Below are 14,831 nucleotides of genomic sequence, written 5' to 3' on the forward strand. Positions count from 1 at the left end.
TTGTATTATGAACAGTTGCATTTCAAAATAACATCTTACCCTCTTTACTGCCACATTATCTATAACAAACAGAAGAGAAAAAATACAGCAACAAAACGAATTTCACTCCACATGATTTGTAACAAGAAGAAGAAAAAAGAATTACAGCGACAGAACAAACTTCACTTCATCAATTAAGCACAGGGGATTCCCTTGGCTACTCTCCCTGCCTGATATTTATAGAGGTCATCCGTACAGCACACAATAACCTCAATTCACTTGGATAATTACCAATTTCCTGTCCCCCACGCGACCTCCCTTCGCTCGCCTCCGAGGAATGGGCCCAGGGTTGTCTTCGTAATCTTGAGAGCTTGAAGTGCACAGCGAGAACATGCAGTTATCTGCAGTTCTCAAGCCGGTGCTAAGTGAGACTGGGAATGCCTCCTCACAGCCCAGTCTCAGATGGTCCGTGTCAGCAGCTCAGCAAAAAGTAATCTGAACTTTTTTTTCTGTCAGACTTTTCCAGCAAACCTCTGTCTCGTCCCCCTCTGCTTACGTGGATCCACTGCAGATACTCTGCACCAATCAAATTAAAAAGACTGTATCACCCTTCCTTCCACAATAGCTCATTTTTTACAGTAAGAAACTGTAGCTATAGTAATTTCCTTGCATGCAGATTCCGCTTTCTGCAAACACAGTGAACAAAGAGAGAATAAAAAAAAAATCCAAGTGCATGTTTAAAAATGAATCTCAGAACATGTATTTCTATCTCTTTTCCACATAGAGATTACATTATAATGTTACTTAGTTAGTACTAGTGATTAGTATTTGTTAATTAAGTCAGTCAATTAGATAGCTAATGTAGTCTCCTGTGAATGAGGCATTTCAAGTAAGAGAAAAAAAAATGTGTGTACATTTAAACCTGCAGCCTGTCTCCATTTGCATACCCATATGTTATGCTAGCAACATAGGGCTGGCTATATGTGTGCCACATTATTGCTGGCAATAGAATGCTATCACATTCAGTGAAGCGCTATACTCCAAAGCACAATAAATTATACTACATTATCCCTCCTTTTCTGAGAATTTGGCAGTGGTCCAAGCCACAATTGGAAGAAAGTCAAATCACGCTCTTTTTCTTCTTTTAAAATGTATGCGTATTGGGACATCTTTCATTCCCTGTTGTAGCTAATATCATAAGCAACATCTTCACCTTTACGGACAAAACAATTAACCATCCTCCCATTGTTAGCACCAGAACAGCTAAACCCACAATAGAGCGTCCCCCCCAGGCTCCCCAATTAAACTTTTCCACTTCTATTATACCCAAGTTACTAACTGTGATATTGTTTTTTCTCAAATTCATTTTCACAATATGCTTTTCTTTATGATTCAATAAGAACTCCACATCCGGGTCTATTGGAAATGCATCCCTTTGAAAAATTCAATATTTTCTACTTGGCTTTCCCAAATATCATTTGTAATATGAAACAATGTTAAACCTCCAATTGAAACAATTGTGTCCTTTGGAACTTGTAAGTAAAACACATTATATTTCACCTGTTTGACAACAAATGGTCCATGATTTAAATGTATTATTGTCAGATTCTTCATACAAGTGCTGACCAACCATTTACCTTTGACCATTTTATTTTGTGCCAACTCTTCACTTCCCATATTGCTAATAACTACTTCACATCCTCCTGATATACTTGGGTCAGATTTCAAACCACAAATAGCGTCTGTAGCATCAGGAATAAACGGTTTACCCGAACACATGTAATTTTGTTCTTTAAATTTTACAGAGGTTTCCAAATTTGGGATCAAGTAAACCTCAGGCTCCCATGACTGAAATGCCACCACTTCTGGAGTCTTGATCTTGATAAACTTGTCGTCTTGATAAAATCCCACATTGTGTACACACTTAGTTTGATAAATGAGTTCAGGAGCTATGTATGGGATGCATAATAAAAACCCTATTTCCAGCCTTTCCAAATCCACATATAAGGGCATTGCATTGTCCATTTCAAATGCAATTTTCACTTGTACCACATCAATCTCCCTCCTGGTCAACCTTTCTATCATTTGATGAATAATATCTTGTGAAACAAAATACAATGGTATATGTCCTCGAATCAATTGTGAAATTGCAGTTTGAACTTCCTCATGTAATTCGTCAACAATCTACAACAGGATTCATTATATTCAGGATCTCATTCAATGTCCGGTCATGCTTAATAATGAACTTAATTGTCTGTTGAATAACATCCGCTTGTTCATTTAATACGATTGCAGTTTCATTTATAAACCTTACTTGTTCATCCAATCCCCCCTAATTCCATCTAAAGTGTTTTGTATCATTTGTAAGTCAATACTCAGTTGTTTTGCTTTAGTACTCAGCGTCCCTACTGAAATGGCATTGGCTGTTGACATCGTGGTACCTATGATGACTCCAACTATAGACATCACCAATGAGACCGCAAGCATTACTGCTCCTTTTTTTCCTCTCCTTTTCTTTATGTCTGCTGAATTCACAAATGTTTTCTCTAATTGCATCAACATATCCCTTATTGACTGCTTGGCGTCCACCTCCTTAGTTCTAGCCCCTCCTTAGTCTGCTCAGCCTTAATTCCAGTATTACTAAAATGTTTTTCCATTGAAACATCAGAATTCAAGGGTATATACATGTTCTGGAAAATCATCCTTCTATCACTCATGATGAATCCTGGCGCTACTTCTACCGCAATGCCAGATGCTGGTCCGGGCTCAATGACAACTTGTGCTTCCAATGTTTTGAAATTCCCTCTTATTATTATGATTAACAACAACATCGTTGGCGTCATCATTAATGCTACTTGTTTTGTAGATTTGGTCTTCGCCCCCCTTGGGGCTTTTCCGGAATTTGTCCTTGTGGATTCCAGGACCTCATCCTCCCATGTCCTCCGGTCCTGTGACCTCCGACCAAAGATTTGTTTGTATTCTAAATCAAATAGAAAAGAAACAAATTAAGTATATAGCACAATACTAATTTCACCCTTTTACCACAAAAAAAAATCCATGTACTTTGTAAAACATTTCGCCCTTTTCCTTTCGCCTTCTGAAATTAAGTACATGTTAGAGAGAAAACAAACATACATAAAGCATCATTGATCTTTCAACATATTTCAGCTTTGTAAAATAATATTACTAGTTTCAACCCTCTTTCAATGATCATCACATATAGTCTCTTTTTTTAAATCTATTCTATTACAACCATCACTTCTATTTTTATTTCTCTGTCATTGCCCTATGAATAGACTCATGTATCCTCTTTCATGTATTTAAGGGGCTTTATCTGTTTCTACATGCTCAAGCCTTTTTACCTCATGTTTGGGGTGCCAGGGTTTAATTTGATTTACGTGAACAAACTGTTCTGTTACTGTTTCACCTTCAGTTTTCAAAATTTTGTACACCACGGGAGATATCTTATCTATAATTCGAAATGGCCCCTGCCAGGCTGGCAGAAATTTAGAATTTTTCTGTTTACCTTTTCCAAAATGAAATTTATACACCTGATCCCCCACACAATATTCTTTCACTGATGTCTTTATCATAATATGACTTTGCACTATCAGCAGCCCTTTCTAGATTCCACTGCACAAAAGCAAATGCATGTTGTAAATTCTTACTCAGCTCATCCATGTATTCATGAACTGTAGATGCGCTTACAAGTGTCTGCTCATGTGTTCTGTATAGCAGGTGTTGAGGCAACACCATTTTCCTACCTGTCAAAACTTCATGAGGGCTAATACCTGTTGCCTTGGCAGGAGTTGATTGATCTGATTGCCATCAAAACCAAAGGTAAACGTAAATCCCAGCTGGAACCTTTCTCTGCCACAAACTTCTTTAATGTATCCACAACAGACCTATTACAGCGTTCAATTTACCCAGAGGAAGCGGGTCTATATGCAATGTGTAATTTTCTTTTCACTCCCAGTATTTGCCATACCTTACTCGTTAAAGTGCTTGTGAAATGACTTCCTCTGTCTGATTCTATTCTTTGTGGTAACCCAAATCTTGAAAATATATGATTTACCAGTAATGTAGCTGCTGTTTGCGCACTACAATCTGGTGCAGGAATGCACTCTATCCATTTTGACATTAAACAGACCACACTCAAAATATACTGGTTCCCCCTGCTCGACCTCTTTACAGGCCCTACATAGTCTATTTGCAAATCTGACCATCGAAGAGTTAAGCCTCTTTTCATTAATGGGGCTCTATGTATTGGTGAAGCACGTTTAAATTGGGCACATACTAGACATCCACTAGCATATAATTCCACATCTTCGGACATATGTGGCCAGTAAGCATAATCTTTCAGTATCTCCAATGTTTTTTGTGAACCTCTGTGGCAGTTATTGCATCATGTGCATGGTGTGGCATTAGCCCTCTGAATGAAAGGGGCACCACCCACTGTATTTATCCTGTTATCGACTCTCTAATCATGAACCCATCCTGTAGTCTAATTCATTTCTTATTCTTTAATAGCACCCTCAACTCTTCTTTTCCCACCCAATCATTTTCTGTTAAAGGGTTTTGTTCAGAGTCTATCAAATGATTATAATATATTCCCAAAATTGGATCATCCTTTTGTGCCTTAATCAGATCTTGATCTGGTGTATCGTACCTCCATTGTACTACTGGTTGATCCACCTCTTTTGGCGCCTTAGAGCGTGTTACTGCATCAATTTGTATTTCACCAAGTAAATGTTCAATAGGTAGCAACTCTCCCATCACAGCCCCAATTTTAGCTAAGTGATCTGCCTTATCATTCCCCTCCTTATCCTCTCCTGGAGTTTTTAAATGTCCACACATTTTTCTCCAGTATATTGTCAAATCATTCTCTGACACCAATTTGTCTATGGCTTGTATCATTTTTCCATGTTTAAGGGGCTTCTTGTTGTGCGTAGTCATGCCTCTTGCTTTCCAGCCAGGTAAATATTCCACAAAGCTATTTTGTGCATAATCAGAATCAGTCACCAGGACAATATCACTAAATTTATTATCAACTGGAGTAGTAATTGCTTTATAAATGGCTGACAATTCCGCTACTTGGCTGCTCCTAGCTCCAATTCTCATCCCTATACTGGGGATGTCTTCACATTTCAACCAGACATTTCCCATTCCTGACACCAATTTTTTATTACTGTCATTTTCAATGTGAAAAGCACAACCATCAACAAATACAGTTGGTAAATCCTTGCATGTCTTTTCATAAAAAGCTTTGTGTGGTTATTGCCCAAATTCCTGTAAACTAGATTCCACTTCTACTTCGTTTGATACATATTCAGCTGCACAGTCATGTAGATCTGCTAAACCTTGAGCAACTGGGCTCTTTTTATTTTGTCCATATCTCACTTCTACAGTAAAATCCTGCAATGCCAGCGTCCATGAAGTGATTCTGGACTGTGCTAGGTTACCTGACCTAATTCTTTTACTCTCTAAAAAGTGCAACGGTTGATGATTTGTCTCAATAATCACCTTTTCTCCCTGAACAATGGGGCGGAAATGTTGTTGCGCCCACACAGTGGTCGAAAGGGCCTTTTCACATTCATTGAATTTAATTTCAACTTGGGAAAACGCCTTACTTGCATAGACAATGGTTTTGTGATTCAAATCATGTTTTTGTGATAATACTGCTGAAATACAATGTTCAGAGAAATCTATTTCTATAAAGAAATCTCTATATTTTATGGGGTATGCTAAACATGATGCCTTTACAAGACATTCCTTTAATTTAGCCACTGCCTCAGACTGTTCTTTTTCCCATTTCCAGGGTGTATTCAGCTTTAACAGTTTAGTCAATGGTTGAGTAATTTCAGCATAATTTTCAATGAACTTCCTGTTATAGCCCGTCATTCCTAATAAACTTTTTACCCCTTTTACACTTTTAGGGTCTTTTAGTTTTTGTATGGCCTCTACTTTCTTCTTTTGTGGGTTTAGTCCATGTTCAGTCACTTCATGGCCTAGAAAATTCACTTTATTCTTGCACCATTGTGCTTTTTGTAAAGATACTTTGGCGCATGTCTTATTTCATCAAAATGGCTTTTCAAGCTTTCATTTTTTATCAGAACATCATCCACATAAACTATGGTTCCTCTTTCCGCTGAATCAGGCATAGCCTTTCTCAAAAATATTCCAAATTCACTCCCACTATTGACATACCCAAATGGAACTCTAACCCATGCGTATTGGGTCTTATCAAATGAAAATGAAAATAAATTCTGAATCTCCTCTGCCAATGGCACGCACCAATATCCAGAGGTGAGATCTAACGTGGTAAACACTTTTGAGCCATGCACCTGAGCCAGGCCTTGATCAATGAATGGCAGTGGCCATCTGGATACTGACACTCTTTTATTTAATTCCCTCAAATCTGCACATAGCCGCCATTGACCATTTGGCTTTAACACACCTAAAATAGGTGTGCTGGATGTACTATGAATAGGCCTGATGATTCCCCGAGACTCCACATTTTTAATTATCTCTGTCAATGACTCTAAACATGCCAGTGGTAACCTATACTGGCACTCAAATACTGGGCTTCTAATACATCCTTCGGGTAGCATGGCCACATGTAAATCAGTTAGGCCGCAATCATAAGCATCTTTAGCAAAGACATCTTTAAACTCCACAAATATTCTTCTCAATTTCATTTCTATGCTCATCGCTGTTGCATGCATCTGTTGATAAAATCTGCTCCTCTACCATTTATTTATGAAAATTATGGGAAATCTTCCAGCAGAGGAATCTCTGTGCTTTCTTCTAACTGTGTGGCTGTGTCTCTCTGTAATGCTGCCACTTATAAATATTTTGGTATATCAGCTTCCACTTCAATGGGCTGATTATCTGTTTCATTTTCATTTAAGTCAAATGTTATACAATCCTCTTGATGACATCACACTGTCTCATTTGAATCATAGGGATACACAGAATTAGTTTTAAAGATTCCTTTGGGCTGAGGATCCAGGTATTCTGGCAACTCACCCTTGGCATTCACATACTTTTTGGGGATATTTCCAATCACCATGTTATTTAGATCTGCAGTATAATGTGATTTTTGTATGGCCATTCCTAATGAAGAATTTTCCTCTAAATGAATATCTTGACACCCTTTATTATTCATCATAATTTTTACAGACCTTTCACCAACATCTATCAGCTGTTTTATGGATTCATTAAAGCACACAAATGCATCATAATCCTTCATCTGCTGTCCATTTTTGCACTTTAGCGTGATTGCAAACTGCTTGGTGAATGCAGGGATAATAGTATCCTTCCTCAGCTCTAATTCAATTACATATGGGACCAGCTGTGCGCAATGATAAGCCCTTCCTTTGTCTTCGCATTCAGGTGCCGGCCCACCTAGGCGTGACCATATTTTTTGATTAAGGAAATCTAACACCATACACATTCTGTGCATGATATCATTGCCCATGTAAAAGTCATTTTGTGTCCCACTCACTATCCTAACATTATGGTGAATTGTTTTTTGTCCAATACTAATCTTCAGCATGCATCTGCCTGCAATTCGGTTTTCAAAGTCTGGACTGTCCAAACCAGAGACATATTGGTTTTTAATTCTAAATTTCGGGATCTCCTCCATCTCCATTATTTTTTGCAGCAATTTCTCATTAATAAAGCTTCTTTCCTGTTCAAGCGCTAAAGTGGCTTTTATTATTTTAAAATAGTCATTTATACCAATGTGAACCCATGGTTGCTCATCTTCCATGTGTATTTCAGCAAGAGTGCTGATTTGTTTTTCGGTATCTGTTTTAGGAGCAGTATTCTGTTTGCCTGTCTTTTCTTTTAAATAAAAATGTAATGTGTGCTCATCTATGGCAGCTTGCCATTTTTTCCTTGGGTCTAAATATATTTGTACAGATTGTTTCTCATCTTCACTCTGCATTTTATCTTGACCCATCAAGATAACAGTGATGCTAGGTATACAGCTATTCTGGAGATATACCTCTACTGCATCATTTGTTTTGGCAACGGTGTGACATTCATTTATATTGCTGTTTTGTGATTTTAGTTTCTTAGGTCTCAATGGTCCACAGTTCTACATTCACCCCATCTATGAGAGGAGACAATTTTTTCAGGTAATCTGTTCCCATCAGAAATGGATGTGATCAATACCTCCTATTTCATTCTGTGTTTTCCTATATTTATGTCAACCTCTGTAACACCTATAATAGGCACCTCCTCCCCGTTAAAATTATGCACTGGACCTTCATTTTGCTTTACTGTGATTTGATTCTGTGGGGATCTCCCTTTATTGATGCTCTTTACCAATTCTTTGGACATAATTGTGGCCTGTGCGCCAGTGTCAATCATTGCAAATGTATTGCATTTCTCTTCTATAGTGATGGGAGCATAATACCTGTCTTCAACTTCCTCTATCACACATACGAAGTGCGAATTCTTACTGATTTCAGGACTCACCTTTCTCAGGCCTTTTTCACTTTTGGCTAAACACATTGGTAAATGGAAAGATATTTTTCCTTCCTTTCTGTCCATTTCTGTGTGAGAGACTTTATTCATTTCCCCATGTTCAGAGGTTTTTTGGAGTGTGGCCACTGTTCGCCCATCCATCCAGGTATCATCAGAGGCCACATTACAATCCTCCAACTGAACATGTGTAACAACATCACTTGACAATTTGTCATTGTCTAACTCTGTGCATTTGTGATCATTTAGTATGGTACCAGCCCTTTTAACTTCTTCAAAAATATGTGGCTCAAAGACTTCTTCAGGTGATTGACCTGTACCCTCATTTTGAGTATTTCTTTTTTCTGCCTGTGTTTGGTGATTGTTCTGATTGCCCAGGGAAGGAGTTATAGCATCCCAGACTTACTCCCTGTTCACTGGTATTCCCCATGCATGAGTCATTTTTCTTAAATCTGTCTCTTTGTTCCTTTGGAATTTCAGGTTTTCCTTTTTTATTTGTACAAATCTCCAATGTTTGAATCAGCTCTAGGTTAAACCAAACTTCTTTCATAAGGGTATTTGCACTTTCTGTCACATTTTCATTTATCGGTATCTTTATTTTTGAATCTTTATACGTCTCAGAGTCATTATGGAAAATCACATCAGAGCAATCTGTTTTCTTGGCACTGCAGGTGTTATAAGTACTTAGTCACTTTTCAGAAACCACCCAGTCATTGCTATGGCCTTTGGCCCCCTCCTTTGATAACTGTTTTTGTGCTGTATAGAGCTTTACTATTTGCTCAGCTAACATTTTCACTTGGGCCTCGAGACACTGGAATCTTTCCATCTCTCTAGAATCCTCTCTCTGTGGCCTAGATCGATATTGGTTGTTTCCCCCCTGATTGGATCTATTCTGATACCTCTCAGGGGAATGATTTCTATTGGGATTGTTCCTGAACTCTTGTTTCATATGTGGAGGGGAGCGGGGTGCACCCATCCTTTGGTTGTAGTCCCCTGGTGGGGAATCATTGTACTGACGTGGAGCGTAATTCATATTCTGCCTCATGTCCTGTCTCTCATGTTGTGGGTACTGACCCCTATGTTGATTCCCATTATCAGTAAATCGATCCACATATCTGGGTCTATGCTGATTACCATATGTCATGGTGTTGGGATCAAATCTGCTCTGCGTCCCCAATGTCTGGTAGGGACCATTATTTCTTTGATCCTGATTTTGTCTCTGGTATTGTTCATACCTGACATATCAGGCCGATAGCCTGAGTACCTAGGGCTGATGTAGCTCTCCCTATTACTAGGATCATGTGATTGAAACATTGGTGGACGTGACGACCTTTGTTAATTACCCCTTCGTTGAGGTGTCAAATTATTTTTACCTGGACTTTGAGCAGACTCAAGGGACATTTTGGCTGACCTGATTTCCATCACTGTTGCTGAGGGTTCTTTAGCTTTTGGTTTAGTGTCTTTCATTTTATCACTTTCTCTACCCTGACAATAGAGTACTTCATATAGTTTTGTGCTTTGGTGTACAATCCACTCAAGGGACTTGTCACGATCAAATTCACGGACCAACTGTGATATGATGTCTTTCTGTAGCCCATAGAAGTAGGCAGTTTTAAATTCATTAGAATTGGGGTCAAAAGATATATCAAAGCGAGGAAATGCTCTTTTTAAGTCTTGTAAAAACTGGTGAGGGGATGTATTAGGCCCAGCAGTGATTGTGTAAGCAACTTTCTTTGCCTCCTGCAATGACTGCAAAGGAGAAAATTGATGCCTAATCTCTTTTTCAAACTCTGCCCATGTCATATTCTGCTGTTCATTTAATCCCCTTATGATACTGGCTGTAGGAGCATCTCGAGTTAAATGAAAATACTGCCTGTACTGTTCCTTAGGTATCTGGAGGGCTTTAAAAATCTCATGGACCGCTTCTAAGTGATCCTTTATGCAGAATTCCCCTCCTTCGATGGATTTCATTATTTTTATGGGGCTACTTGTTGCTATGCATGGAATTGTACTACTTGGTGATTCAACCCTGGTTCCAGGTGTATGGGATTGGTGGCGGCCCCCAATGGGTGTATCAAATCCCCCAAGGGCGCTGCAACCAAGTTCAGTCAACAGTCCAATCACTGGGGCACTAGCTGTTTGGGTAGAAAAAGGATTCACCTCAACTCCATTGAATGTGGTGCCCTGCCATCTATCCTGGGACCTGGAAATGCATATTTGGTGTTCCAAATCCTTACACTTCTTAAGGAGCCTGTCTGCCTCATTTTGCAAATAGTTGTTTTCATCACTCATTTTATTAATTATCTCCTGCATGTTGCACATTTGCATTTGGCATTCATTGAATTCTTTGTTTTTCTTGTCTCTTTCTTGAAACATTTTAAGCATTTCCTGTTCTGCATTTTGGAGATCACTTTCTTTTTCATAATGTTCTTTTTGTAAAATCTGCATTTCCAAAACTATCTCATCTTTATCTTGTCTAATATGGTCTACCAACGCTTTTAAGTGTATGAATTCTTGTTCACTGTCCTCAAACTGTTTCTTGCTTTTGGAAAATTGAATATCAAGATCTCTACATTTTAACTGCATGTCTTCTTGATATCCTTCTAATTCTGCTCTTAACATTTCCTCCTTTTCACTTGCCCCAACTAGGTCGGCGTTTAACCTGTTAATCAGCTTAGTATCATTTTCTTGCATTTGTAGGGACCTATTAAAAATAAACCAGGTCTTGGCGCATAGCCGTATCAGACAATCTTTCTCTGCATGTTTATCAGCTGCATTTAATAATCTCAGAAGGCAGACCTGAATTATGCTGCCTTCTGCAAAAATGTTGTCTAGTGGTTCTTTCTGCACTTCACCATAAACGGGTCATGCCATTATTCGATGACCATGTCCCATGTGCATATAACTTTGCCTCTAAATATTGCACTAGTTCTAACAATGTGGCTTCTATTTGAGACATTCTGAAATTTGTTTTTAGTGACACACTGCTATTATGAAATGGGTTCCCTCTAATGTACACATGGTAGTGTGAGACACACTTACCACGCCCAGTAGGTGCTCTATGATCACTTTCCCGGCCAACGCACCATAAATATGGAGGATATTTTGTGTAGATTTGGGGTCTGGCGGTATTTTCTTACCACCAAAAATAATGGTAATTTGGTGATGACTACTCCTTGCATTTAGATTGTGTTGGGCCTTATTCCCTTTCAGTGACCATTCCTTATTACATTATATGGGATGATTAAGTGGTATACATTATTGTCAGTGGTTTAGTGGTGAGCATAATTTTTCTGTTTTATTTGTGGCCCCAATAGACACAAAACCCTTCTTATTCTTAGACTGTTCTTGTGATCTATAGAGGCCTCGGACCTACATTAAGAAACACCAGAGTTTCACATATAGCATTCTCAATAACCTGTGGTATTATCATTAATCTTTATACATTAGTGAACTATGTTTCCATAGGCCTCTTTGCTGGTTCATGGAGCCCCAGCAATGTCTATTGTATTACGTTCCACTCACACACCATGCACTGAGTGGACACACGCACCCAGCTATTTATCACTGCTAGTGCTATTATCCCATCTCCATGGGAAACATGACACATGTATTACCTAAAAATCGTCCCCCTTTCCTGAGATAGTATTCTAAATGCACCAAGAAAAGACAAAAGCAAAAACCATCTACACGATTTGTGTACATATCATTTGTATTATAAACAGTTGCATTTCAAAATAACATCTTACCCTCTTTACTGCTGCATTATCTATAACAAACAGAAGAGAAAAAAATACAGCAACAAAACGAAATTCACTCTTCATTATTTGTAACAAGAAGAAGAAAAAAAATTACAGCGACAGAACAAACTTCACTTTGTCAATTAAACACAGGGGATTCCGTTGGCTACTCTCCCTGCCTGATATTTATAGAAGGTCATCCGTGCAGCAAACAATAACCTCAATTCACTTGGATAATTACCAATTTTCAGTCCGCCACGCGACCTCCCTACGCTCGCCTCCGAGGAGTGGGCCCAGGGTTGTCTTCGTAATCTTGAAAGCTTGAAGTGCACAGCGAGAACATGCAGTTATCTGCAGTTCTCAAGCAGTTGCTAAGTGAGACTGAGAATGCCTCCTCACAGCCCAATCTCAGATGGTCCGTGTCAGCAGCTCAGCAAAAAGTAATCTGAACTTTTTTTCTGTCAGACTTTTCCAGCAAACCTCTGTCTCGCCCCCCTGCTTACGTGGAACCACTGCAGATACTCTGCACCAATCAAATTAAAAAGACTGTGTCACCCTTCCTTCCACAATAGCTCATTTTTTACAGTAAGAAACTGTAGCTAAACTCATTTCCTGGCATGCAGATTCTGCTTTCTGCAAACACAGTGAACAAAGAGAGAAGAAAAAAAAATCCAAGTGCACGTTTAAAAATTAATCTCAGAACATGTATTTCTACCTCTTTTCCACATAGAGATTACATTATAATGTTACTGAGTTAGTACTAGTGAGTAGTATTTGTTAATTAAGTCAATCAATTAGATAGCTAATGTAGTCTCCTGTGAATGAGGCATTTCAAGTGAGAGAAAAAAAAAGTGTGTACATTTAAACCTGCAGCCTGTCTCCATTTGCATACCCATAGGGCTGGCTATATGTGTGCCACATTATTGCTGGCAATAGAATGCTATCACATTCAGTGAAGCGCTATAATCCAAAGCACAATAAATTATACTACAGTGCTTGCCTTAGAAGAAATGAAATGACACGGAGCAACACAGGTTCGATCCGCAGGTCCACGCTTAGAAACCTCTGGGTATTAAGAGCGTTATAAAATAACCTATCATGTATTTATCCACTGGGCAACATAATTTCTCGGCAGCACACTCCAGAAACACTCAAGAAACACTCCACTGTTCATCTTCATTACCAAATGTATGGTTATGAAGTTTCCAGAAGCAACATAGCAGGATACATGACAAAGCCCCAGGGATGGCAGTCAGTGCCTACATTGCAGGCCAGTAGATAATACAACATGTCGGGCATTGCTAAACCTTAAACATAGGCAGTGCTGTTTGCATCTAGTGCCATGTCATTGAAGGAATAGAGGCGGTTAGATAATTTTCTTTTAGGTGTATCAATTAAGGGTGAAACAGAAATAAATGTGTGTGAGGTAGTTTTCAGAGACGTAGGGATCAGATTGCAGCAAAGGACACATTGCTCCTCAGCCGATATTTCAAATGTCAATGAAATGTGCTGTATAGGCGCTCTTTACAACATCAAGAAAGTTTGAAATATAAAATCAGAAAAAGAGTTTAAAATACAAAACTTAAAAACCAGAGGTAAAGAAAGTTTTAAAGAAAAGAAGCAATAAGCAAAACCTTTCATGAAGTCGAGGTCAAGTGGTTCCATTGGGATAGAACAGGGGTCATACCTTTGTTTTAACAATACAAGGAAATCATTTATAAAAAGGTCTGAAGGACACATGGTATTGGGGAAAAGAAAGGAGGAGAATTACAAAAGCAGGTATCAGCCCCCCACCCCCAATTATTACACTGCAAAACAATAGGGTGACTTTGTAGTGTGGATCATGAATTAGAGAACATTTGTTGTAAATGTAATAAGAATCAGGGTCAATGCCCAGCTACTAAGGGTAATCGAGACAGGGACCCCTTGATACCAGTGCCTAAAGAGGCTTAGCTTCACCTCACTTATGATGAACAGCAAGGCTGAAACTTTTGTCTGGTGTTGCTAATGGTATTCTTGTTCAGAAGAGAACTTCCTAGCGGTTCAGTGCTGCAGTGCCCTTGTGGGTGGGACCAGAATAATATGCAAGTCGACACTTCTCCTCTGGGAAAAGGACAGTGAGCTAAAATGTTTTTATACCCCCTCCTCGGTGGGAAACATCCCATAGAACAGGTTATTTTAGCCACATGCATTCTCATTTCTCTAGATCTATTATAACATCACATCTTAACACCAACATTAGTTGCATTTTTATATTAAAATATATAACTTATTATATTTTTTATTCTGTAGAGAATATTTATATGATATTTGTGAATGTTGCCTCCGATAAGATATAGCTACATTGGCATCCAGAAACTTAGGAATTATTTGTTTCATAAAAACATCACATTCTAATTTTCATTGAATCCCTGGGTAAAGATAAGACAAAAAACACATATTCAATCTTTATCATGCCAAACTCTACGGCACTAAATATGAGTACCCTCACATTTGCAGATGATGCAATATTGGTCTCCCGAATGCCAAATGGTTTTACCAGACTAGCAGGTCAGTTGGTCAAGTTTTGTGATGCAAAGGGTTTACCTGTTAACTGAAGCAAAACCCAACTGATGAGGT

This window comes from Ambystoma mexicanum, chromosome 12, assembly GCF_040938575.1.
Source record: "Ambystoma mexicanum isolate Mex_15411 chromosome 12, UKY_AmexF1_1, whole genome shotgun sequence".
Lineage (NCBI taxonomy): Eukaryota > Metazoa > Chordata > Amphibia > Caudata > Ambystomatidae > Ambystoma > Ambystoma mexicanum.